General features: G+C 41.9%; 2 long non-coding RNA genes across 2 annotated transcripts in view; one reads left to right on the top strand and one right to left on the bottom strand.

The window, feature by feature from the left end:
- Positions 1–20,619, top strand: part of LOC309540930 — a 43,274-nt gene extending 22,655 nt beyond the window's left edge. Inside the window, exon 3 of the long non-coding RNA XR_014223531.1 lies at positions 20,024–20,619. This is a non-coding gene — a long non-coding RNA (uncharacterized lncRNA). The remainder of the gene's footprint in view (positions 1–20,023) is intronic.
- LOC309540955 lies at positions 20,115–23,386 on the bottom strand. Its single transcript, XR_014223571.1, has 3 exons — positions 23,124–23,386; positions 21,754–21,837; positions 20,115–20,233 (listed from the first exon to the last, which is right to left on the bottom strand). It is a non-coding gene; the product is annotated as an uncharacterized lncRNA (long non-coding RNA).
- Positions 23,387–25,766: the final 2,380 nt, after the last annotated feature.

Raw genomic sequence — 25,766 nt, 5'->3', positions numbered from 1 at the left:
AGGGTATACACCAAATATACACAGAGTGACCAACATCCAGTTCAAGCAAGTTTGATGCTGGGTGACACAGAACAAGGCACGTTAGCAATTTCAGGACCATGGATAGCTCCACATGAGCATCTCACTCCAAGAAAAGTTGAGGCCAAACTGATCCCTTTTAAGCCTCTGTCTCTAAACTACAGTACCTCTCCCAGGCTCTTCCCTCTTGTGACCCTTAAAGGACCAACCCTCTGACCTAAAGATGAGCACTTCTCCTCCTTTCCATTTTGGGCAGCGACGGAGGTTGGGATGTCATTCAGCTGGACTTTCCAAAATGAGACAGCTCCTTCTGCTTTGCAGCTATAGGCAACTTTCTCTGTGTCATTAGAAGAAACTTCCCTAGTGGCTAATTGTTCTACATACATTTCACCAACAACTTGGCAACTTGAGTCTAACAAAGAAGTAATAAGGCTCTGTATAATTAAATAAATGTTCACAGAGTTGCTTTCATTTATGGTTACTATGGAAGGAACACATAATTGGCTCATGGGGAACAAAAAGAGCATATTTCTTGCAAAGATCGCTGAAAAGGAATTGTCTCCGTTTCTTGTCTAAGCCATATCCCTGTACCTTTTTTCATTAGAGTGAACTCCAATTTGCATTAGCCTTTCCTATGAAAACCCCTTTTGTTTTCTAGAAAGAGCCTTTGTTATAAAGGCAAGAAGAACATAAAGACAACTTAATTCCAGAATCCTGTGATGTATGTTGATACAATTTCTACTGCACGAACAAAGGGGATGATTTTTTTTTTAATTACAATCTCCCTAATAGGACACCTCCAATTATATGGTGAAGAACCCAACTGAGTAGTAGAGGAGCTACTTTGTGTGCAGAAGTTCTCGGGTTGAATTTCTGGTTACTCCAGGTAAGGCTAGTAAAAATGTCCTTCTGAAATGCTGGAGAGCTGCTACCAGTGTAGACAAAACTGAGATAGATCAGGCCCAAGGGCCATGTTAATTTCTGGGTAACCTGTCAGTGGTGGACTGGGGCAGGTGAAAGAAAAAGTGGGCAGAGTAACAGATGTAAATGTACAGTAACTACTTTGCACAGTAGGCTAGGTGTGTACTCAGCCCCCCCCCCCCATGAAGGCAAGCAACAGGCATTATCAGAGTTCAAGGAACTATTCCAGCCAGGCAAAAGACTTGGGGTGTCAATCATGGCCATTGAGCAGGGTAGCCTGGCAAGCTGAGGGCCTGATGGAGAAACCTAGCAGCCATATTTGGTCCTAGATTCTTCATCCTTGGTCTAGATATGATGTGATTCAGTATAAGGCAACTTGTTATGTTCTTAATTAGCTGCAATGGCTTCAAGGTATATGGTTGTTGTTGTTGTTATTTGTCAGGCTTGAGGGATCCTCTCCCTCCCCCCAATGGCACCAAGAGGCAGGGAGGAAACAAGAAAGTTATTACATATGATTTATTCAGTTATCACAGTAAAATACAAAGAATGCCGGTCATTCCTCCATAATGGAGTTGCTCGCACTGAATTCCTCCTTCCATCTCTAGCAACAACACCTGCTTCTATAGCTGGGGTCAGCAAACCTTTTCAGCAGGGGGCCGGTCCACTGTCCCTCAGACCTTGTGAGGGGCCGGACTATATTTTGGGGAAAAAAATATGAACAAATTGCTATGCTCCACAAATAACCTAGAGATGCATTTTAAATAAAAGAACACATTCTACTCATGTAAAAACACGCTGATTCACGGGCCATCCGTGGGCCGGATTTAGAAGGCGATTGGACCGGATCCAGCCCCCGGGCCTTAGTTTGCCTACCCATGTTCTATAGCATCTGTCTGTGGACAATTGTCTCTGCTTTTTGTTCTAGCAACCTTAACAAATGCCACGTTTTGAGAGAAGAAGGGTCAGGTATTCTGCGCAATGACTTGTTAGCTAGCTGCTCTATCTCCCCTCCTCCTAACATAGCATAACTCAGCTGTCTGCCTGTCTCTGAGCTGCTATCTTCCTCAAAGCCCTGCTGTAATTTGAGATTGCCTTCCTCTTCACTGTAAGCTACAGGAGAAGGGTGGGGAGACCTTCACCATTCCTCCTCTTCTTCAGTACAATCCCTGACATTATTATTATTATGCTGCCCATCTGACTGGGTTACCCCAGCCACTCTAGTCAGCTTCCAGCATATATAAAAACATAATAAAACATTACAACTTAAAAACTTCCCAATATAGGGCTGCCTTCAGGTATCTTCTAAAGGTTGTAGAGTTACGTATCTCCTTGACATATGATAAGAGGATGTTCCATGGGGCGGGTGCCACTATCGAGAAGGCCCTCTGCTGGTTCCCTGTGCTCTCACTTATCACAGTGAGGGAACCACCAGAAGGCCCTTGGAGCTGGACCTCAGTGTCTGAACGAGGGGGGTGGAGACGCTACTTCAGGTTTACAGGTCAAAGCTCACCACAGCCTTCAATTCAGATGCCATCATTAGGTGCACAGTGATAAAACAACAACCTCTAAGTAGTTATTTATCTGAAAGATGGTTCTTCAGCTCTGACAAAGTTGATGCTAAGCACATACGGCATTGGTTCTCTTTCAGGTATCGGATTGCTAGGCATTCATTCTGCATTTATTCTCAGTAGGATTTATTACTTGACGCTGTAGTCTTTAAATTATCCCGTTGAACACTTGCATAAATAAAGACAGCACTGCAAATGTATCATTTCTTTTGGTGAAATCTACTGCATAAATTATCCCGAATGGCTATGTCATATATAAACTTAAAATGAATAATTTAATTGCAGATGTGTCGTGATGAGGATTGATATACCTTCCTACCTACAAAGAGGCTAAATTAAAAGCTGTGGTACCGTAACATTCAGTTGCATATGTTAGTGGTGGCTTGCCAGGTTATATCTATCCCTATCAAAACCTAAAGCAGGGATGGGGAACCAGTGAGCCACCCAGATGGTGAACTCCAACTTCCATCAGTCCCATCCAGAATGGCCAAAGGCCAAGGATGATGGACACTGTAGTCCAGCAACATCTAGAGGGCTGCAGGTCTCCAACCCCTGATCTAGAGGAGTAATGTATTCATCTCAAAGCAGATGTATATTTAGCAGAACATCTAGTACTTTCAACAGCCTCTGAATGATTTGCAGTAGATCAGCAATTGGATCCCAGTTGCTTAGCACTAGCAATAAAACCCTCTTTTTTCCTTCTAAATCATGCTTCTAGATTTAGAATCCTAGATATGTAGTAGCTCAGGTGTCGGTTTGCACTTGTATTGTGTGTTGGGTCATTCAGGCTGATGGGAGTGCAGTAGGCAATTTGCTCCTCCCCTTGAATTATTTTTGCATCTGGTTCCACTCACTATTTTGTACCCCTCTTCAGTCAGTAGCCCTTAGGGTTTTAGTAAAACAACAAAGTAGGCCACACAAACCTGATGTCTGCCCATAACTTTATAAGGTAGGGCATGGTATCTAGCTTCATCTTTTTAAAAAATCCAACAAAGGAAAACAATGACTAGAGCAATAGCAATAACAATAAAATGTAAATGTTCAAGTAGTCTCATATATTTTGAATACAACCTGGCACATGGTACAATATCTAACATTTTGAGAGATAGGCTTGTCTGACAGCATTCTTGTCCATGTCTTTTTGATGGGCAGATGGAAGCATAGTTTGTTTACTGTATTAAAATTAAAACAGCTGCTTTATTGTTTTCTTAATAGCATGTAACTCTGGGATCAATAAAATTGAGGAAGGGGAGGCTAAGCATCAAATCAACCAGCAACATGATTTAGCCCTGAATAAAGTGGTTATTTTTTTCCCCTTTCTGTTTTAAGGAGAGGAAGGTAATATTCATTAATATTCTAGGTCTTACCTAGCCAGTCTTGTGGCATTCATATTAGGCTGCTTAGATCTTGACACGTCTACTGTCATTTCTTGGTTAATCTCAACTTCTTTTTGTAGCCTAGGGTTAAACTTCCATATTCGTGCAAAATAGATTATGAAGGTGATGGAGCTGTAAATTGTTTCCTTAGACTTTGCAGTTTCTGACCTGAAAAACATAAAATAAAATTGAATGTATCCTAATACAAGCATGGTATGTAACAACTCTGCATTGTATAGATGATGCACAGAGAAGCAAAAGAAGATGAGTTTACACAAGATGAAAGCAAAGCTGGCAAATGAAATAAGGGGAAAGGACTTTGAAATAATTTTTAAAAGACAGACAATGTATGACAAAGAAATGTAATGGTGGAATAGTGGGGATGGAAGCAAAGAAGGAATTACCAATAACAGATAAAACAAGAAGAAGAAGAAGAAGAAGAAGAAGAAGAAGAAGAAGAAGTCTTTTGTTATGTTTAGAAAGGACTAGCCTGGCACTTTTATTCCTCACCATTCCATACTTGTCTTGGAAGGCAGAAAAAGGTGGTCGATTTCTTTCCCATTCCTGGACAATTTTTAGTAGAGCTTAGATTTTCCTTTAATGAACTTATTTATTAAAAGGATTTATTAATCCTTTCAAGTCATTTTTGATATTCAGGGCAGCATGAAATTTCATTCATTTGTGGCTACAAATAATGGCTGATATGAGACCAGAAAGCTGAATAGTATGAACTAGTCATACAAAGCAATTTTTTAATCATAAATGTTTGCAGGTGTTGTAACTCAGTTTTATATTTTTGCATGGAGTATCCAAACTGATATATTGTTTGTCTCTATTATATATCATGTGTACATTCAGAGATCACTGAAGAAGACCCTTGGTTGAAATGCATTTGGTTAATTGTATTGTTTTATTTGACCCCCCCCATGAATATTTATTGGTTACATCACAACTGAGTTGTTGAGTTGGCATCTGTCTATCTTGGGGAGACAATGGAGGACTGCACCTTTGGGGGAGAGGGCAAGCTGTTGGATGGTTTCAGCACCTGCTATGGCTGTAGGGACTGATGCAGGAGAGACACGTTTTGTTGCAGCTAGGGCAGATGAAGGCATCCAATTGTGCTGCTGCAGATACACCATGGTGTTTCTCCTCTGGTCACTGCTATGGATATATGACTTGACTGCCTGTCTCCAGGCACTGTGGTCGTCTGTAAGGGATTCCAACATGGCAGGGTTGAAGTTGCCAGACTTCATGGCATGTTTGCAGAGATCAATGTAAAGTAGAGTTGGTCCGCGAGTTGGCCTGGTGCACCATGTCACATTTAATTTATTTGTATTTATGATATAAAGTTGCTGTATTTAACTGGTTTATACTATTTTGTGGCTTTTTGATGTTCAGATCTCAATTTGCGTGCTGGTTTTCTACCTGTTGAATTGGGGCCACAATTTCCTCTTTGTTGGGTTTGATGTGAAACCAGCACCAAAACATCTCTTCTTTTCCTCAGTGAAGCAAAATACACAAGGAGGTGTCAGTAGGATTTTCCCTGATTTTTCCCTGTGTGGGAGCAATGTGGTAGAGTTGGAGTGGGGAAACTCATTTTGTCGGGGAGACATTAGGAGATGTGAGGCAGTCACACATCTTTTCATAGCGTGTAGTTCTGCTTGCTGGTATAAGTGCAAGTAATAATCTATGTGCAACGTTACTCCTGCAACCAGCTTTCAAAAGGCACTTTAAAGTGTTTCTGAAAGTTCAGTGGGGGAAGCTGCAGTCCAGGGATTGTTGCCTAATCATTTAAAAGGGTTTCTGGCTTTCAAAATCTTGCAATCACTTCAGCCTCTGGGTGTTCAGAGCAAAAGTAGAATAATAAGATCCTCATTCTCCCAAATCTATACGTAATCACAAATCACACAGGGTGTTCCGAGAACTATGGAGTATGGCTGGAGACTGTAATGGGCTGGATGAGGGCCAACAAAATGAAACTTAATCCAGAGAAGCGGACATGGAGCAATGGATCCAAACTACAAGAAAGAAGATTCCACCTAAACATTAGGAAGAACTTCCTGACAGTAAGAGCTGTTCGACAGTGGAATTTACTGCCAAGGAGTGTGGTGGAGTCTCCTTCTTTGAAGGTCTTTAAGCAGAGGCTTGACAACCATATGTCAGGAGTGCTCTGATGGTGTTTCCTGCTTGGCAGGGGGTTGGACTTGATGGCCCTTGTGGTCTATTCCAACTCTATGATTCTATGATTCTATGATTCAGACAAGATGAATGTAACCTCCATATTAGATTACCATAATGTGCTCAACTTGGGGCTGCCATTAAAAGCAGGGGCCCAAGGTGGCATACATGGTTCTTCCTCCTCTCATGTTATCCTCACAACAACCCTGGGATGTAGTTTCGGCTGAAAGGCCACCCAATGAGCTTCATGGCTGAGTACAGATTGGAATCCTTATTTCCCTGGTTCTAGTGAAAATAATATAACACTACATTATATTGTGGCTTGCCAAGAAAGGTTAAAGCTATGGTTTTCCCAGGAGCGATGTATGGAAGTGAGAGCTGGACCATAAAGAAGGTTGATCGCCGAAGAATTGATGCTTTTGAATTATGGTGCTGGAGGAGACTCTTGAGAGTCCCATGGACTGCAAGAAGATCAAACCTCTCCATTCTTAAGGAAATCAGCCCTGAGTGCTCACTGGAAGGACAGATCGTGAAGCCGTGGCTCCAATACTTTGGTCACCTCATGAGGAGATAAGACTCCCTGGAAAAGACCCTGATGTTGGGAAGGATTGAGGGCACAAGGAGAAGTGGACGACAGAGGATGAGATGGTTTGACAGTGTTCTTGAAGCCACCAGCATGAGTTTGACCAAACTGCAGGAGGCAGTGGAAGACAGGAGTGCCTGGTGTACTCTGGTCCATGGGGTCATAAAGAGTCGGACACGACTAAATGACTAAACAACAACAACAACACATTATATTGTGGGGAAATAACAGAATTGTAGAATCGTAAAATGTGTACCGGTATATTAGGCAAGATTGCATGCAAGAAAATATATATAATATGTTAGTCAATTACTGAGTGAGGCTTGTACCCCCACAGCTTGTGAAAGGGACAGAAGTCATGAAGATGTAGAAATCAGTTCCTCGGTCATCTCAAGTGGTAGTCAAGCAAACTCTCTGGCCCTGCTTTCTTGATCTGGAACGTGACCTCCAGTTAATCTTCAATCAAGTCCTCTGCCTCTGGCCTATTTAATCCTTGTCTGTCTGTTGTGGGACCTTATTACTGTTGGAAAACTAGCCCCCTCAGGAGAGGCTGGCAACTCTCCCAGGCTCCCGGGGCTTGTTTAGCGGCGATCTGCCCTGGCTGGCATCCCTGCAAGTCCAGGGAGATCGTGATAGGCGACATCTCCCAGCATGGAAGATGCACACCCCCTTCTCCCCTTGCATACCAGCAGGAGAAAAGAAGATAGTCAGAAAGTCTACATCTCTACGGTTTATTTCTGACTTTACACCTGTACAAAAACATGACGGTACAGTTCAGTCTCCTCCAAGCAAGTGCCTCAAACTTCCTTCACATGCACAACAGGAAGGTCTCATATTACACACAGAACAAAGCTCTGTAAATCCTGTGAACTGCCTGGAATTTCCTTTCCCAGGACTAGCCACATCATGTGATGTCAACATCGAGCTACTTGTTTGCAGCTGCGTAGTAGTCATATCCCAACAATTACCAACACTCTTTTAAAAAATAAAATAAAATAAAATATATGATTATTTTATTTTGACAAAGTAATAATCATACATAAACAAATATAACAATGTGCACCCCACCACCGAGACCATTCCATTTTAACTATCCAACCTCCCAAAATTTCAACACGTCTTGTGATGGTTTGGTCCCTTTCCATTTTAACAGTACAAATTCTACAAACACCATCCAGATCTCCTCAAAATCATTTCTCCTGCATATTCTCCATCTTACCTTAATGGCGCATGTTAATTTATCATTAATAGCTATATCCCACACCTCTTTATACCGTTCTTCCATTTTATATTCTGCTTGCCCCTTCCACTTCCTAGCTAGAATGACTCGTGCAGCCATCAGTAAATTTGTGAGCAAGTCCTTCATAGCCTGCGTTCCTTCCACCCCATCGTAAATTGATAATAATGCTACTTCTGGAATTTTGGTCAGCTTTAACTCAGTGACTTCTGTTATCTCCTTAAACATCCTTTGCCAGAGAATTTGTACATATTTACACCCCCATCATATGTGAACATACCGTATTTTTCGCTCTATAACACGCACCCGACCATAACACGCACATAGTTTTTAGAGGAGGAAAATCCGTAGGCATGCCACCCATAGGCATTCCCTCCATAACACGCACAGACATTTCCCCTTACTTTCTAGGAGGAAAAAAGTGAGTGTCGTGGTGCAAAAAATACGGTAATTCTTGGTTTCCTGGCATCCTCTCCAACATAACAAAGAATATTCCTTGTTTATTTGATTTGACTGGTGTTAAATGCCATCTCCAAATTAATTTATAATAATTTTCTTTTATTCTTATAGACAACATAGACAACAACACTCTTTTTGAGCATCTCAGTGACTCAGGCCTTGTGGATGCTTGTTCAATTGCACCAGAGTTTGCCCAAGGCCCAAGACTACCTGTTTGTTTAGCTCTTCCTCAGACACCTGCTGTAGGCTCCTTCACCATGCAAGGTGTAGAGGAAGCTTACCTGGACTAGGGTCTCTTATACAGGACTACAGAAATTCTGAAATTTCCTCCTGTAGGAGGTTCATACCATCCTTTTATTGTGGCTCTTCTGGTGACAGGTCAAGGTCATGCTGCTTATTTCTGGGGTCATTTGGAGCCCACCCCCCAAGACAGAATTTTCTTTCATTTAGTTGCTGGGCTGTCCCTTTCTTCCCTAAGCTGTTATTAGCTCAGCTACTTTTTGATCTTCTTTTTAGTTTGATGTTTTTAATTTTTTTAAATGTCTTGTTAGCTGCCTTGAAGGACCTTGGGCACAAAAGACGGGTGAAAAGTATTTTTAAAATAGATATATCTCGCCCTAGATTTAACAAAAATAAAGAAATCCTTGCTAATGAGCAGTGGCAAATCCTCATATTATAAGAAAATTAAATAAAGTGACACATTAAATTAGTTGTGTTTAATTAACGCAGCATAAAATGTTGCCCCTTTAATCACTAGCAACAGCATCATGTTGACTGTACCTGTAAACGATGGCTCTCAATTCAGTCTAAATATATCATTTTTTTAAAAATCGCTTTTTTAAAAAATGCAATCACATTCCATGGTCTCATCCCCTAGATGAAGATACTGACAAATGCAGTAAAGCCACTTCATTTAGAGAGAGGATTAATAACTTCAAAGTTGGAAGCAGAATGGAAGTGAAAGGTGAAACTCAATACAGTTGAAGGCTAATGGAAATGTTTCAATACTTTTAAGTACTAAGTTACTTAATACTTCATGTCTGGGTTTGTTTGGTTTTATTTTATATTTAAAAAATGTATCTTAAACCCTAATTTATGCAGTCCCAGAATGGTAGTCCCTTTAGTCTGGTAGCTGCAACAAACGGAAAGCTATGAGGTATCTTAGACTAATAGATTTCTTGCAGGTTTAAGCTTTTTAGGGTCAGAAGCCACTTTGCTAGATGTGAAAGCAGGCATAATAGTGATCAGGAAAAGCACCAGTGTTTACAGAATAAGAAGCTACTGCTCTGATCCTAGCTGCTTTGGGATATTTTCCTCATGCATAGACTGAACACACGGATGTGAGGGGAAAATCAAAAGTAGAGTTGTGCACAAAAAGTCTCCCAAAATTCTCCATCCTAATTGTGGGCAGAAAAAATGCATTAAGGGCAGGGCTGGAATTAGATGAAGAGAGGCCCTAGGCTACTCTACTTGTGAGGTCCCTCCCAATCCCCCACCCTCACAACTAGAAGAAAATGAAAGTGTGTTATAAACAAAATTGAGTGAAGCCAAGGATGATGACGGGTATTTAAAATTCTGCAATTCACAATTTCACCTCTAAAGGGCATAAGATATTAGTGTTAAATACCATGGTGATTTTTAAAAAATCTGCAATTCACAATTTCTCCTTTAAAGAACATAAGATATTGTTGTTAAATACCATGGTGATTTAAAAAAAAAATAAAATTAACACTGAAAAACTTTTGCAATAACTGAACTTTGTAAACCCTGGGCAGGCCGGGTCTTCCTGTTATATACTTGCTGGGATTGACAAGGCATCTGACCCTCACGTGAATCTCATAGCTCTCCTGACGAGTCCTTTGGCCTGCAGCCATGGTGTGGAAATAAAGGATGAGATTGCCCTCCACATACCAGGCACTCTACTATTCAAATTAGGCCCCAGTGTTTTTGTCACACTCCCCTTCTCAATTAAGTAATCAACTTTAATCTAGAATTTAAATTCTCTTTTTTTAAAAAAATAAATTATATTTTATTAATTTTCCATACATTCATACCACATTACAATTTCTATTAAATTTTCCGTTTTTTACTTCCTTCGGCTTCTCTGCCAATCATCCAAATTCTAACTTCTTCAATTACACATTTCCAAATTTTGCTATTGCCTTTATACCTACCCCCCACTTCTATTTTGCCTTTTTACAATATTTCTTATGCTGTTACAGAGCTTCTCTAAATGCCACTAGCGTTATTTCATTCCCTTATACATTCCCAGTATTCAGCTAATTTTCCCCAGTCCTCGATGAACTTTTGATCTCATAGATATCTGATCTTCCCAGTCAGTTTATCAAGTTCTGCATAGTCTATCAGCTTCATTCTACACTCCTCCAACGTTGGTATTTGTTCTTGTTTCCATTTCTGGGCCAGTAATATTCTTGCCACTGTTACTGCATATTGGAAAAGTTTATGGTCCTTTCTATTTATTTCATTACTGACAATTCCTAAAAGAAAAGCCTCTGGTTTCTTAACAAATGTATATTTCAACATTTTTTCAGCTCATTATATATCAACTCCCAGAAGCTTTTCACTTTCTTACATTCCCACCACATATGATAAAATGTACCATCTTTTTCTTTACATTTCCAACACCTCTTACATGTTTTGTACATTTTTGCAAGTTTTACTGGTGTAATATACCATCTATATATCATTTTCATAACATTTTCCTTTAATGCAGTACATGCAGTAAATTTAATACTTTCATTCCATAGTTTTATCCAGTCGTTAAATTGTATATTATGACCAATATCTCTGGCCCATTTTATCATAACTGATTTAACTTCTTCATCCTTTGTAAGAAGAATTTAAATTCTCAAAACTTTCTTACTTGTTAATTTGAGCAAGTAAACTACTGCTCTCACTTCATTACAAACAGTGTTTCTACCTGCAACACACTTGAGCAAACCTGCTCCTTTTCCTTTCACATATATTTTGTTACCATTTGCAACTGTAGCTGCCTCTGATTAGTTATCATTTAACTCTTGGGGGAAATAATTAGCATCACACGTCATGTGCATGGAAGTTGCCAAGCCAAGTAACCAGCTAGAAGGATTACTGTTAATAGCACCAGTTTTCCTAGAACTTGATATTGCTGGATAGTTTTGATGAACTGTAAAAGCATTTTTAGTTTGCTTTCTGTTGCCACCCTGGAAATTTTCTTTATTAGTCCAGCTTTGTTTTGTACGATTCCTTGCAAATGAAGGAAAACAACTTTTTTGCTTGCATATGTTGATAATATAATTTTGGTTACTGAGGACAAACAAGATTGTACAAAAACAATCATAAAACCCACTGACAAATACCCCTTCCTCTTGGTTCATGTGGGAACCAATGACACTGCAAGCAATAGCCTCCAGAAGATCAAAAGAGACTACGAGGCTCTCGGCAGGAAATTGAAGCAACTAAATGCACAAATTGTCATCTCATCTGTCCTCCCAGTTGAACGACGTGGCCCAGGGAGAGAGGGAAAAATAGTGGAAGTGAATAGCTGGCTTCGCAGATGGTGTAAACAGGAACGGTTTGGATTCTTAGATCACGGACTGCAGTTTCTTGAAGATGGACTTCTGGCAAGCGATGGGCTGCACCTCACAACGGTTGGGAGAAATGTTTTTGCCAAAAATCTCAGAAACCTCATCAGGAGGGCTTTAAACTGATTAATGTGGGGGAGGGAGACAGTGCTCCTGAAGGTAGGAGCCTATCAACTGATGAAGATGATCATCCAAATGTCATAGACCAAATGGAGCAAACAGCACGCAGACCTAGTGGTGGGAGGAAAAAATCCTTAAATAAGAGACACGGGGGAATGTTTAATGGACTTCAATGTCTGTACACTAATGCGCAAAGCATGGGAAATAAACAAGATGAGCTTGAGCTCTTGGTACAGCAAACTAAATATGACATAATAGGCATCACTGAAACCTGGTGGGATAAGTCCCACGATTGGAATGTAATAATGGGGGGATACAATCTATTTCGGAGAAACAGACCAGACAAGAAAGGAGGAGGAGTGGCATTATATGTCAGGGATGTGTATACCTGTGAAGAGATCCAAGATTCAGAACCTCAAAGCCAAAGTGAGAGCATTTGGGTCAAAATTAAGGGAGAGAAGAATAACAGGGACCTCATTGTGGGAGTTTACTATAGATCCCCAAGCCAAACGGAGGACATAGATGATGCCTTCCTGGAACAGATGGCCAAGCATGCAAAAGGAAGGGAGATAGTAGTAATGGGGGACTTCAATTACCCGGATATTTGTTGGATGTCAAACTCAGCCAAGAGCATAAGGTCAAACAGATTCCTCACTGGCCTTGCAGACAACTTCATTGTCCAGAAAGTGGGAGAAGCAACAAGAGGAACAGCCATTTTAGATCTGGTCCTAACCAATGTTGATGATCTGGTTAGTGGGGTAGAAGTGGAAGGATCATTAGGCGCGAGTGATCATGCTCTTCTGAAGTTTACTATACAGCGGAAAGGAGCAGCCAAGCATACTAGGACTCAATTTCTTGACTTTAAGAAAGCCGACTTCATAAAACTTAGGGAAGTGCTGGGTGGGATCCCATGGACAGTAATACTAAAAGGAAAGGGAGTTCATGATGGCTGGGAGTTTGTTAAGAGGGAGATACTAAAAGCACAACGTCAGGCAATACCAATGAGACGGAAACATGGAAGGTGCCTAAAGAAGAAGAAGAAGAAGAGTTTGGATTTGATATCCCGCCTTTCACTCCCCTTCAGGAGTCTCAAAGCGGCTAACATTCTCCTTTCCCTTCCTCCCCCACAACAAACACTCTGTGAGGTGAGTGGGGCTGAGAGACTTCACAGAAGTGTGACTGGCCCAAGGTCACCCAGCAGCTGCATGTGGAGGAGCGGAGACATGAACCCGGTTTCCCAGATTACGTGACTACCGCTCTTAACCACTACACCACACTGGCTCTCAAGAAGAAGCCAGGGTGGCTATCTAAAGAACTTTTAACTGAGTTAAGATTAAAAAAGGATGTGTACAAAAAATGGAAAAGGGGGGAAACCACCAAAGCGGAATTCAAACAAATAGCCAGCACGTGTAGACACAAAGTCAGAAAAGCTAAAGCACAGAATGAACTCAGGCTTGCTAGAGAGGTTAAAAGCAACAAAAAAGGCTTTTATGGGTATGTTCGTAGCAAAAGGAAGAACAAAGAAACAGTGGGGTCACTCAGAGGAGAAGATGGTGAAATGCAAACAGGGGACACAGAAAGGGCTGAACTCCTCAATGCCTTCTTTGCCTCAGTCTTCTCCAATAAGGAAAACAATGCCCGACCTAAAGAATTTGGAGCAAATGATTCAGCAAAGGAAACACAGCCCAGAATAACTAAGGAGATAGTACAAGAATACTTGGCCAGTTTAGATGTATTCAAGTCTCCAGGGCCAGATGAACTGCATCCAAGAGTATTAAAAGAACTGGCAGATGTGATCTCAGAACCACTGGCAGTCATCTTTGAGAATTCCTGGAGAACAGGCGAAGTCCCGGCAGACTGGAGGAGGGCAAATGTTGCCCCTATTTTCAAAAAGGGGGAAAGAGAGGACCCAAATAATTACCGCCCAGTCAGTCTGACATCAATACCAGGGAAGATTCTGGAGCAGATCATTAAGCAAACAGTCTGTGCGCACCTAGAAAGGAATGCTGTGATCACCAATAGTCAGCATGGATTTCTGAAAAATAAGTCATGTCAGACTAACCTGATCTCGTTTTTTGACAGAATTACAAGCCTGGTAGATGAAGGGAACGCAGTGGATGTAGCCTACCTTGATTTCAGCAAGGCATTTGACAAGGTGCCCCATGATATTCTTGTAAAGAAACTGATAAAATGCGGTCTTGACTATGCTACCACTCAGTGGATTTGTAACTGGCTGACTGACCGAACCCAAAGGGTGCTCATCAATGGTTCCTCTTCATCCTGGAGAAGAGTGACTAGTGGGGTGCCACAGGGTTCTGTCTTGGGCCCGGTCTTATTCAACATCTTTATCAACGACTTGGATGATGGACTCAAGGGCATCCTGATCAAATTTGCAGATGACACCAAACTGGGAGGGGTGGCTAACACCCCAGAGGACAGGATCACACTTCAAAACGACCTTGACAGATTAGAGAACTGGGCCAAAACAAACAAGATGAATTTTAACAGGGAGAAATGTAAAGTATTGCACTTGGGCAAAAAAAATGAGAGGCACAAATACAAGATGGGGGACACCTGGCTTGAGAGCAGTACATGTGAAAAGGATCTAGGAGTCTTGGTTGACCACAAACTTGACATGAGCCAACAGTGTGACGCGGCAGCTAAAAAAGCCAATGCAATTCTGGGCTGCATCAATAAGAGTATAGCATCTAGATCAAGAGAAGTAATAGTGCCACTGTATTCTGCTCTGGTCAGACCACACCTGGAGTACTGTGTCCAGTTCTGGGCACCACAATTCAAGAAGGACACTGACAAACTGGAACGTGTCCAGAGGAGGGCAACCAAAATGGTCAAAGGCCTGGAAACGATGCCTTATGAGGAACGGCTAAGGGAGCTGGGCATGTTTAGCCTGGAGAAGAGGAGGTTAAGGGGTGATATGATAGCCATGTTCAAATATATAAAAGGATGTCACATAGAGGAGGGAGAAAGGTTGTTTTCTGCTGCTCCAGAGAAGCGGACACGGAGCAATGGATCCAAACTACAAGAAAGCAGATTCCACCTAAACATTAGGAAGAACTTCCTGACAGTAAGAGCTGTTCGACAGTGGAATTTGCTGCCAAGGCGTGTGGTGGAGTCTCCTACTTTGGAGGTCTTTAAGCAGAGGCTTGACAACCATATGTCAGGAGTGCTCTGATGGACTCGATGGCCCTTGTGGTCTCTTCCAACTCTATGATTCTATGATTCTATGATTCTATGATTCTAAGATTGGGTACAGGCCTGGCCAGGATATAGGCGTCTTGACTGTGACAAAGGTGACCTGTGTGCTTACTTCCTTGATTAACAGCTGTTAGGAACTTCAAGGTCCCTTTTCTCCCTTCTTATGGTCTTTGTACTGGACCTGGAAACTCCAATATACAGCATTCCATGTCAAGAAGGAGGGCAAGTGGGTACCCTATCAAATGACAGGGCAGGAGCTACACGGAGCAGGGCCTTTTGACTGGTGGTGCCCATTGTATACCTTGCTCTTCCCAGACCTGCTATATTTTGGTCTGTATTTTGGAACTTTATAATTTAGGAAGACTAACACTGATGTATGAGCGGATTTTATTTGCTGCTATTCTGGGCTTCTGGTGCACCAGGGTTTACACCAATGTAATAGAGTTCACCAGGATGCCAGGAGGGATACAATTTATGAGCTTTCTCCATTATCTGCACAGCAGGGGGTGTTCAGTCAACAGTGCAAAGGCTGAGCTGAAGCATTCCCTGTTGGTTACCTGCTTTCAGCAATAGGGGTCACTGTTTGGTAGTCCCCGATTGGTTAGCTGTCAGATTCTAGAGCTCCCTATTGATGGCTCTTAAGTAATTCACAAAATACAGAGTCCATTCATAAAACACAGTGTTCATTCATAAAGCAGTAACATAAATCTCCATTGCTACATACCGGGTGTATATTTCAGTGGTTGAACGTACAGGTTTATGACCATGCTGTAATGTTGTGCTTATGCGACTGTGAATAAAAGGTGGCTGGGCTCATTGTCTCAGGGTTTGGGGAGGGGGGGGAGATGACAAAACTGATTTCCAATAAGTGCCCTCCCTTTATTTCCATAACAAGTCCTTGAGTCTGTACTCTGAATAGTGACAACAGGGACCTAGAACATGCAGGGCTTGTCAGTCCAACCCCCTGCACAGTCTCATCAGGGCTGATCTTAAGGCAATTGGAGCAACTGGGCCAAATTGGGCCCTGCGTGCAGCTCCTAAGGGGGCCCCTGCACCAGGGCAATCTATATGGATTTTATTTGTACCTGTAAGATTTTGCAGACTTTGGCTGTGAACTGAGGCCCTACAAAAAAAAAAAAATTCAAGATGCGCCCCACTGCTTCAAATTGGGCCCCACTGGCTAGCCCTGAGTCTCACAGTTGCTGGGCATGAGTTGCCCTGCCCTTGCATGAAGTCTTGGGTTTGCAATTTTGGAAGAGGGGAGTCTGCCTGCTGGGGAGCGGGTGGGCTGGCAAGGCCCCCAGATTTAGAGGCCCTAGGCTTCAGCCTACTTAACCTATACATAAATCTGGCCCTGATTAGGGGAGAGAACCATTTCAGTAAATTTATCTAGGGAAAGAGAAATTCTCCACCAATTAATTCCAGGGGGATTGAGTTCACCATTAACGGTTGTAAACCAGCAGTGTGTCTTTGTCTCCACCACCCACAAAAAAGCTGGTGAACATCCTGTGACAAAATGGCACTCTCTAACTCAGAAATTATCTCAGAAGAATTTTCTTTGAGAAATTTCAATCCATCTCTAGCATATGCTAGGTGTCTCTCACCTCTGTGTGTCCACCCAAAGGTCTGAAAGGAGCTTCATGTGTATCCACCTCTATGTATCCCATAATAATAACTGACAGCAGTTATCTCCAGATGCTAGTTATCTCCTGCCAAAGAGTTGTTTATAGCAATCAAGAACGCTCATCGGTGTATCATGGCGTTTCTTCTTTCCACAGCCCTCCCAGCAGTCATTTTTCCTTTGGTCACTGCTGTGAATGCATAACCACCTGTCTCCAGGCACTGCATTCATCTGTGAGGTTGATTGGGACTACCTGGCTTAAGGTGGGCAATAGCTGTCCACTGAGACACAATGATCTCTCCCACCGACAAAGGCAACCTGTAGTGCTCATACCTTATGTCAATCAGGCTGAGTTTAATAACTCCTAACTGCAGCCTCCCACATTGTCTTTGCTGCATTAGCAGCATGGAAGCAAACTCTCTGGAGTACAAGCCTGGGCAGTGTGTAGAGAGGGCCTGGACTGCCCAGCAGTGGTGTAGCATGGGTTGCCAGGGCTGCAGGGAGGGTGTGGATTGGAGGGAGGGAAATGGACAAAGTATGCATACACATTCAGTTGCCTAATGGCATCCGCATCACCCTGGAGATTACAGTTGCAGAGATAAGAAGAATCATTCCATTGTCTGGAGAGGTCACTTTCTGGTTCACATGGGCAAGCCATTTTCAATGGAGCTAAGTGATGGAAGTATGCAGCAGTATTGAGGCAACACAGGGTGTTTAGATTTTGTGCCCCTAACAATTTTGCACTCAGGTCAACTGCCTCTGTTCCTCCCTGCCTCTCACGCTACACCATGGCTGCCCAGACGTTATGACCCCACTCTGGGCCTTGTTGATGTGGTCCTAAGGAAAGTAGAGCAATACATTTGGCACCAGCTTGGCTTCAGGAATTGCTGGAAAGAAACATACAAGATACTATCCAACCACCTTAGGGATTCTACATGGTATTTGCGTAAGGTTTACTTCTTAGCCCTTCTTCTCCTGAAGATGTCCTGCAAGGAAGCGAGTAATGGTTATCGTCTAATTTTTAGCAGAGGGAATCTTTCATCTAGAGCCCTCAGAAGGTTTGATCTGAAGTCTCTTGCCATACAAGGTCTTCAGCAAGGCTTAAGGTGTTACTTTAATTGGATGTGTGGGGAAAGGGTTGATAATAACTCTTGTATTTATATTCTTAGGTAAGCTGGTTCTTTGTTCATACTAATGCATTTTGCAGATTTTCCTTTGATGAATTAGAGCACTTACTTTCATTTTCCAGAATTGGATGTAGAAGTAATATCTAGATATTATATTATTTTGGAGCAGGACAGGAGCCTTATGATAAGGAGTCCAATGCGAGACACGGTAGTTCTCAAGAACATTATCAAGAGTATGGCAAGGAGCCATATTGTTAGTTTGTAGCACTCATCTTAGATGGCATGTAACTGCGTATAGGGAATACTGCAGACCTTGGAACTACAATAAACCCCATAGGCTTGCACTTTTTATGAACTTGAGATCCATCACTATGTCCTTTACTATCAGCTCAAGATGCCATTTCTCCTCAAGCACTACAGGAACACAGCTTTGCCACACTGCAGAAATGTCTCGGCCTTGGCAAATGTGTCTCTATTTATATTGTTCTCCCTCCAATGCTCAATATACAATTTTTTTAATTCAATCATTCCATTAAGTTCAGCTACATTCCATTCTTATAGGTGAGTCCTTTGAAGGATGTTATGGGTGAATGTGTACACACAGAAACTTCACAAAATTTTATTTTGCCAAGAAGAAGCAGATTTTATTGGTCCATGTCTACGCAACCCAGGAACACTTAAAAAAAAATAGACTGTCTAGCAAACCTACAGGTATATTTTACAAGAAAAAGATAGTAGAACCATAGAATCTTATAGTTGGAAGGGACCCCAAGGGTCATCTAGTCCAACCCCCTGCGATGCAGGAATCACAGCTAAAGCATCCATGACAGATGACTATTCAAAGTCTGCTTAAAAACCTCCAAGGAAGAAGAGTCCACTGCCTCTCGTGGGAGTCTGTTCCACTGCCGAATAAGCTCTTACTTTTTAACCCAACCTTCTCCAAAGACCTCAAGGTGGGCTACATAACCACACAAACTCTCTATTTTATAACAATCCTTCGAGGTGCATTAAGGTTAGATCAGGCATAGGCAAACTCTGGCCCTCCAGATGTTTGCGACCACAATTCCCATCACCCCTGACCACTGGTCCTGTTAGCTAGGGAAACATCTGGAGAGCCGGAGTTTGCCTATGGGTTTGCCTGGGTTAGAGGTAGCAAGTGACCCAACGTCATCCACTGAGAGCTTCATTGCTGAATTGGGATTTGAATTGTGGACAGTAGTCCTACTCAGATTAGATCCATTGAAGTTAATGGTCACAACTACCACATTCATTTCAGTGGGTCTTCTGTGAATACGACTTAGCTGAATACAGTTCTGAGTCTCCCTGGCTTTCACCCTTGGCCTCTGGGAGCCAGATGTCCATTGGATGCATATCTGGTGCATTATAACGCATCATGAAGATGAGTGTGTTATAATAAGTACAGCACAAGCCAAAATCTAGAATTAAATTAACCTGAGATGGATAATGTATTAGATTTGCTTAACATGCAGCTGAACAAACAGGGATCTCACTGTGGCCTTTTAAAAAAGGAATTTGTTAGTATGACTCTGATAAGAACACAGTGTGGTATTTAGTGTTCCAAATATATTTTGATTGTGTGACTTTTTGTTAAATTTATGAGAGGCATTTATCACACAGAGAGCACTCAGCAATGTACAATCCAGAGATACTCAACCATCTCTCTTTAGCTTGAGTAAAGTTGCCTAGATAGAACACTTCTAGAATCACCTCTGGCCTTTTCCTTCCCCTTTTCTTCCTTCTTGCCTTGTTACACAAAAATAGGGGTATATAGAAAAGATCTTCCACAGCATGAGAGATCAAAAAACAAACAGTGCTGTAAAATCATTCAACAATTCTTGGCAAGAATCCCTAAAGGTAGGCGTAAAATACTAGCAGAGTACTATGAGGCAGAGGTCATCGTAAGGGAGTCACAGCCAATTTCAAACCCTGTCTGTTTCCAAAAAAAAAAAAAAAACCAACGTTGATACACACTCAAACGTATTGTTATGTTACAGATCTGGAGGTTCAGTATTGTGGAATATCTGGGAAGAAAATGGTGAAAGTTGTGAGGTTGAGATGCTCTGAACAAAAGGTTGGCACTACCTGAAGATCCAACAGAGTTCCAAAGAACATAAAACATCTGTCAGAGATGAACAGCGGGAACAATATCTGAGCAGAGCCACGAGGGGGGAGGCAAATTCCTTTTTCAGGTGCTTTTTTTAGTTCTGTGAAAAACAAGGACCAAAAGCCGTATGAATCAAAGCTTCATAAGCAAACCCCAAAGAGATGGCATGCCTCAATATTAGCTAGGAAGTTAGGAATGAGAATTTTGTATTTCCCTACCTTATTTCAAAAGTATAGCTATTATTATTATTATTCAGTTATTATTAAATGCATGTCCATGGTGCTTCATGAAGAACAAAAGGGAAGTTTCTGAGAAGCATATGTCAACCTCTCAGAGGTTTTTAGTGATTTAGCGGTACATAAATCAAATAAAATCTAAAGTTCAATACGGGGGACTGTGGGGCGAGAGGAGTTCAGTTATACATGCCTTGGCTTAGTCACAGTAGGATATGTTAATTTATCCACCTTTTTCCTCTTCACCCAATGCAGTGATAAATATTTTGGAGAAACATTCTCTACAGCCTCATTTTATTCTCACAGCAAAGTCTCAGGAGGTCAGGGTTGACAGACTCTAGCAATGGTACCCAAGCACTTACTCTGTGTGTTGCCATGGAAACATCCCAGAGGAAGGAGTAACCTGTAGTCTGTGATGCTCTGGCACCAGCGCTGGAGATGGTGGGACTGTGACGGGGCATTGCAGCTATAAGCTCAGCAGGGACCAAGTGGCATAAGTGACCAGTAGGACTTCATTTGGTCCTGTCACAGAAACTTGTCACTCAGGCATAGAGCATGCTCTCCATCTGCCAATGATTACCTGCTTATGGGCTCATCTCAAGACCACCAAGCCTGGCCAGAAAGTTCTTCCAAGCCATAGGTTTTAAATAAATAGGAAGTCTAATGTGACAAGCATGTGCATCATTTTTGGAGGGAACATTGCATGTAGCTATTTTGGCAAAGTGACCCACTTTCCATCCTCTTGTAGTGAGTAATCAATGCTAACTGTGATCCTAAGGCTGGGGGGGGGGAGTTATCTGCCACACATAGAGAGTTGGACCTGGGAATACAGCACAATCTAAACCATGTTTACTCAGAAGTAAGCCTCATAGAATTCAATGGGGCTTACTCCCAGGTAAGCGGGGCTAGGAGTGCATCCTTAGGCTTCATTCAGACCATGCTTTATTCCATGTGCACATTTCCTTACCTGATATTTTCCACATTTTACATATCTTTCACATGACATAAAAGCCACTTGTGGAAAAACAAGCAAAATCTACGGAAAGTTTTGGTGCTCATTTTTGTAATTTGCTTCCAGGTTTATTTATTTTTTGGCAAGCATGTTAACCCCCCAAAAATGTGTTCATCATTGCACCGTAATGATGAAATATTGGACAGTATTTTGGCATACAATTCTTTCCTGCCTTTGGAAACTGATCAGAAAGCCACGTTTCCATAACACAACAGGTAACACAGTAGAAAGGGAATGTTTTATTCAAGTGCTAGCATTATAATTAGGAAAACTAATGCACAAATCCCTACATCTCAAAGCACCCTTAGTCATGTTTAGAAGAGAACAGTTGAAATCAACATGACTTAAGTTAGTCTGAAAGCACGTGACCATCACCTTCATGAAGCTAAGCAGATCTGGAACTGGTCAGTTGCCTGGATCGTTGGCTGCCTGAGAAATACATGAATGGCACCTTCAGTTCTGTGATGGAAGAGAGGCAGAATGTAAACATAAGAAAATAAATGAAAGGGGTTCCGTGAGCTAAAATCACACCTTTGGGTTAATCATGACCTCTCAGTGGACCATAGTGTAGCACATGACAGCTTTTAATCACTGTAACCGAATGACACTTGTAGCATTGATTATGCCCACCCTATGTGGCATAGGGTCCATTTGAGAAATGCAAATTTGTTAGTACACAATTGTTTTTAAAGGAGTCAATGTGTGCTCTCTGTCTGTGTGTACGTACAATATATATGTGTATGTATGTATGTACATATATATGTATGTTTGTATGTATGTATGTGTGTACATGTGTATAAACTGTACATGCATATCTCTGTGTAAATGTAGGTCACTAACTCTGAAGTATCTCTTGCTGTAGCAGTTTATAACCTCCCACTGCTTTGGTCTGGCATATGTCTTCAGTAATAGGTAGTCTTTGACTGTGGCAAGCTTTTGTGTCCTTTCAGTGTGCTCCTCCTTTGAAGTCAAAGAGTTCATTTTGTTTGAAGCATTTGACTCTGGGCACTGTGCAACTCAATTTCACAGTTTAGTTATTACACGTTCCTGCCAATCATATTAAGATTGCATATTACAGAGTTACGGTTTCAAAAGGTTAGGCACATGCTCTTTAATACTTTGTGCAATTCTGCTGTCACACTTTCTCCTTTGATTACCCCGCCCTACATCTAAGCTAAAGGAACAGCTTGCCTCCTTGTCTTGAGAAGGCTTCCTTCGTATAAGCAGGAAAAAGAAACCGCAAGGAGAGCCTGGTGGTTGAAACACTCAACATTAACTACTGTAGATGTGATTATGCACAAATCCATCAGTGCAGTATTATATGTCAGATGAGTGAAAGAAACCAACATCATTTGTATAAACTACAAATTATCAGGGCTGCCTTCTTGGAAGTCTTGGAAGGATTCTAGAAAGTTTAAAGAGAACATTGTAGCATGTAATTGTAAGTTAAGAGCACTGAGAGGTCTGCCCAGGAAAAGTCTCCAAGTTCAGATAGAGAGGTCTGGATGGGCACACGTGTGATCAAAAGGGAATAGCAACCAATCATGGGTTCCTAGGCCTATCTGTTTGGTACTTAAATTTGCAGAGAGGTTTGTCACACTCAGGGATTCATCCCTGGGGTGAAACAAATTTGGAAAAGGGCTGCTTCATTACACAGTTGAATATGCTAGCATGGGAGCCACAGGCAAGGATCTGTTATAGCAGCCCATAGCAATATTATGGAGGGACTGAGGGAATATTATTACCAGGAGAATTCTGTTCCAGGTTTCCTGGTCTTTGCAGCTGTCAATTTCCTCTTCTTTTAGTTCAGAGACACAAGCACGATGTTTGGGAACCATGGATAATCAGTGTGGGGTGGGGGTGAGGGTGGGGGAGAGATATGCCCACCATCTCTGCTCCACAGCGGGTGGCGCTGTGGTCTGAACCACTGAGCCTCTTGGGCTTGCCGATCGGAAGGTCAGCGGTTTGAATCTTTGTGATGGTGGTGAGCTCCTGTTGCTTTGTCCCAGCTTCTGCCAACCTAGCAGTTCAAAAAGCACACCAGTGCAAGTAGATAAACAGGTACCACTGCAGCAGGAAGGTAAACAGCATTTCCATGCGCTCTGGCTTCCGTCTCAGTGTTCCATTGTGCCAGAAGCGGTTTAGTCATGCTGGCCACATGACCTGGAAAGCTGTCTATGGACAAAAAAACCAGCTCCCTCAGCCTGAGTGCCACACCCCGTAGTCACGTTTGACTGGACTTAAGCGCCCAGGGGTCCTTTACCTTTTTTTTTTACCTTACTCCCAGTTTACCTGCATTAATTGAAAAGACTTAAAATAATCACAGTGTGTACAGATTATATGTGTACAAACTCTGTTGGGATCTTTGGATTGACACACAGAGGCCAGGAGTGTAGAAAATGGACATCATCCTGTTTCTCCATCACTGATTTTATGTGATTCCTGAATGTCTTAGTAGGGCTTCAGTCAAGTGCAGATTCATTTCATCTTTACTAATGAGGAAGACACATTAAGTGGCTTTCTATCGACTTGGTAAATGGGTAGAGCTCATCCCTGATGCAAAGTTTTGTATCAGCTTTCTGTTCTTGAAATGCAAAGTACATTCATAGAAACAATGCAATATATAATTATCCAGTCATTTAGCTGAGAATTTCTATTATTACACTTTGGTGCCCAAATACAATGGACTCTTCATTTCTGGCATGGGGATTGCATAAAGCCAATGACGTTAAGTTCAAAACACATCCATACATCCCTTTTGGATTCTAAAGTACTCAGCATGCTTCTGACAAGGTAATCCTTAAAAAGATGTTCTTGTCTTTTCTGTTACTGAGTTAGGAACAGCATGACTTACCTCAAGGTATACTTTGATGAGAGTAGCCTGCACCATGCAGTGTCACTCCCCATGGACTTTGCAAGGTGTCCTAATATGATAGTACTAAGAGTGTTTTGAAGTTTGGTCGTTAACACTTTAGTGGTTTCATTCTCATAAGGCCTCTTGGCTCAAAACAGAATGTTTTGGTCAAAGTCACAAACTCCTCTTTCGGCTGCAGCCCTACAAGAAGAGCTTGTCATGGACTGCAACCCTGTACATGCTTGTTTGGGAGAAATTTCCACTAAAGTCAAAGGTGCTTCCTTCCAAATGGACATCTATAGGATTGCTTTGTTGGTGACCTTAACTTTGTTGCATTGTGGCTCTCCTTGCCTGCACTAATCACCTCTGATCCCATTACAGTATAATGATGGAGTGAGATAGTTTCAGCTTGAACACTCAGACAGCCATTGTGCTTTGGATATCGTATCTCAGTTACTTACCTCTCTTTTCACATGTTTCAAAATATGGAATACTAGAATATGAGAGAATCACTCACTCCCTGTTTAATGAGTTTTGCCGCTCATCTTGTCCAACAGTGTCAAGGAAGTGAAAAAGTTTGCATGATTCAAACAAAAAGTCCTAATGGCGTATTTAACTGGACCCCAAAATCTGCCATATGAAATGGTTTGACTCAGCCCCACATAATGTTCAAATCATGCCTAAAGAGAAAATGATTATATATGATAGAGCAGGGGAAATGTGATCCCTCTCCCCTCGCCATCAAATGTACATTTACATTTCTCAAAGCTGTTTTCTTGCAACCTTCACTTGGCTAAAATTCTTTGGTTCTGCCTCTAAAATATTTATCATTGTAGAATCCCCTTCAGCCAGCACACTCAGCTCCAGATTGTTCGGGGCAATTGTGTGCCAAATCCCAGAGGGAATAGATGCCTGAACGAAGGACACAATGCAATAAATAACCTTCTTCTATGAGGACAAGGTATTTATGTAGAAGGTGGTGGAAGAGTGAAAGCACCCATATTTGCAAAGTTAATTTGTTCTATCAAAACAACAGAGGGTTTCGTCTTTGTGTTCTAATAATTCAGGTACCTTTTTCAAGACCCCAAAGAAAATCACACCTGAAAAACAAAATTGTGGTTACTGCCTTCAAATGGAAGTCCTATGAAGTCATTCACCTGAATGCATGCAGGCTAAACGTGTTTAGGGAGAAGGTTGGAAGGGAGAATCTCAGGCCAAATTCACACCATACATTTAAAGTGCTATGGTGCCACTTCAAATTATCATGGCTCACCACCCAAATAATTATGGGAGCTGCAATTTATTAAGGTTCCTGAGAGTTATTAGGAGGCCTCTAGTTCCCTCCCAGAGCTACAGTTCTCTGAGTTCCCCATGAAGAGGGATTGGTGGTTAATGACAGGAGAAATGAGGGGGCAAGTGGGGGTTAAGATTCTTGTTTTGTGGGGTGCTTGCTTCCCTCCTGCACTGCCTCCGGGGGCATGCAAGGGGAAGAGGGAAGGGAAGTTTCATTGCATGTGCAGGTCGTTCCATTTGC

This window comes from Podarcis vaucheri (genome assembly GCF_965113315.1).
Source record: "Podarcis vaucheri genome assembly, chromosome: 9".
Lineage (NCBI taxonomy): Eukaryota > Metazoa > Chordata > Lepidosauria > Squamata > Lacertidae > Podarcis > Podarcis vaucheri.
Note: the sequence above shows the minus strand (reverse complement) of the source record. Positions and strands in the feature narration are given on the sequence as shown.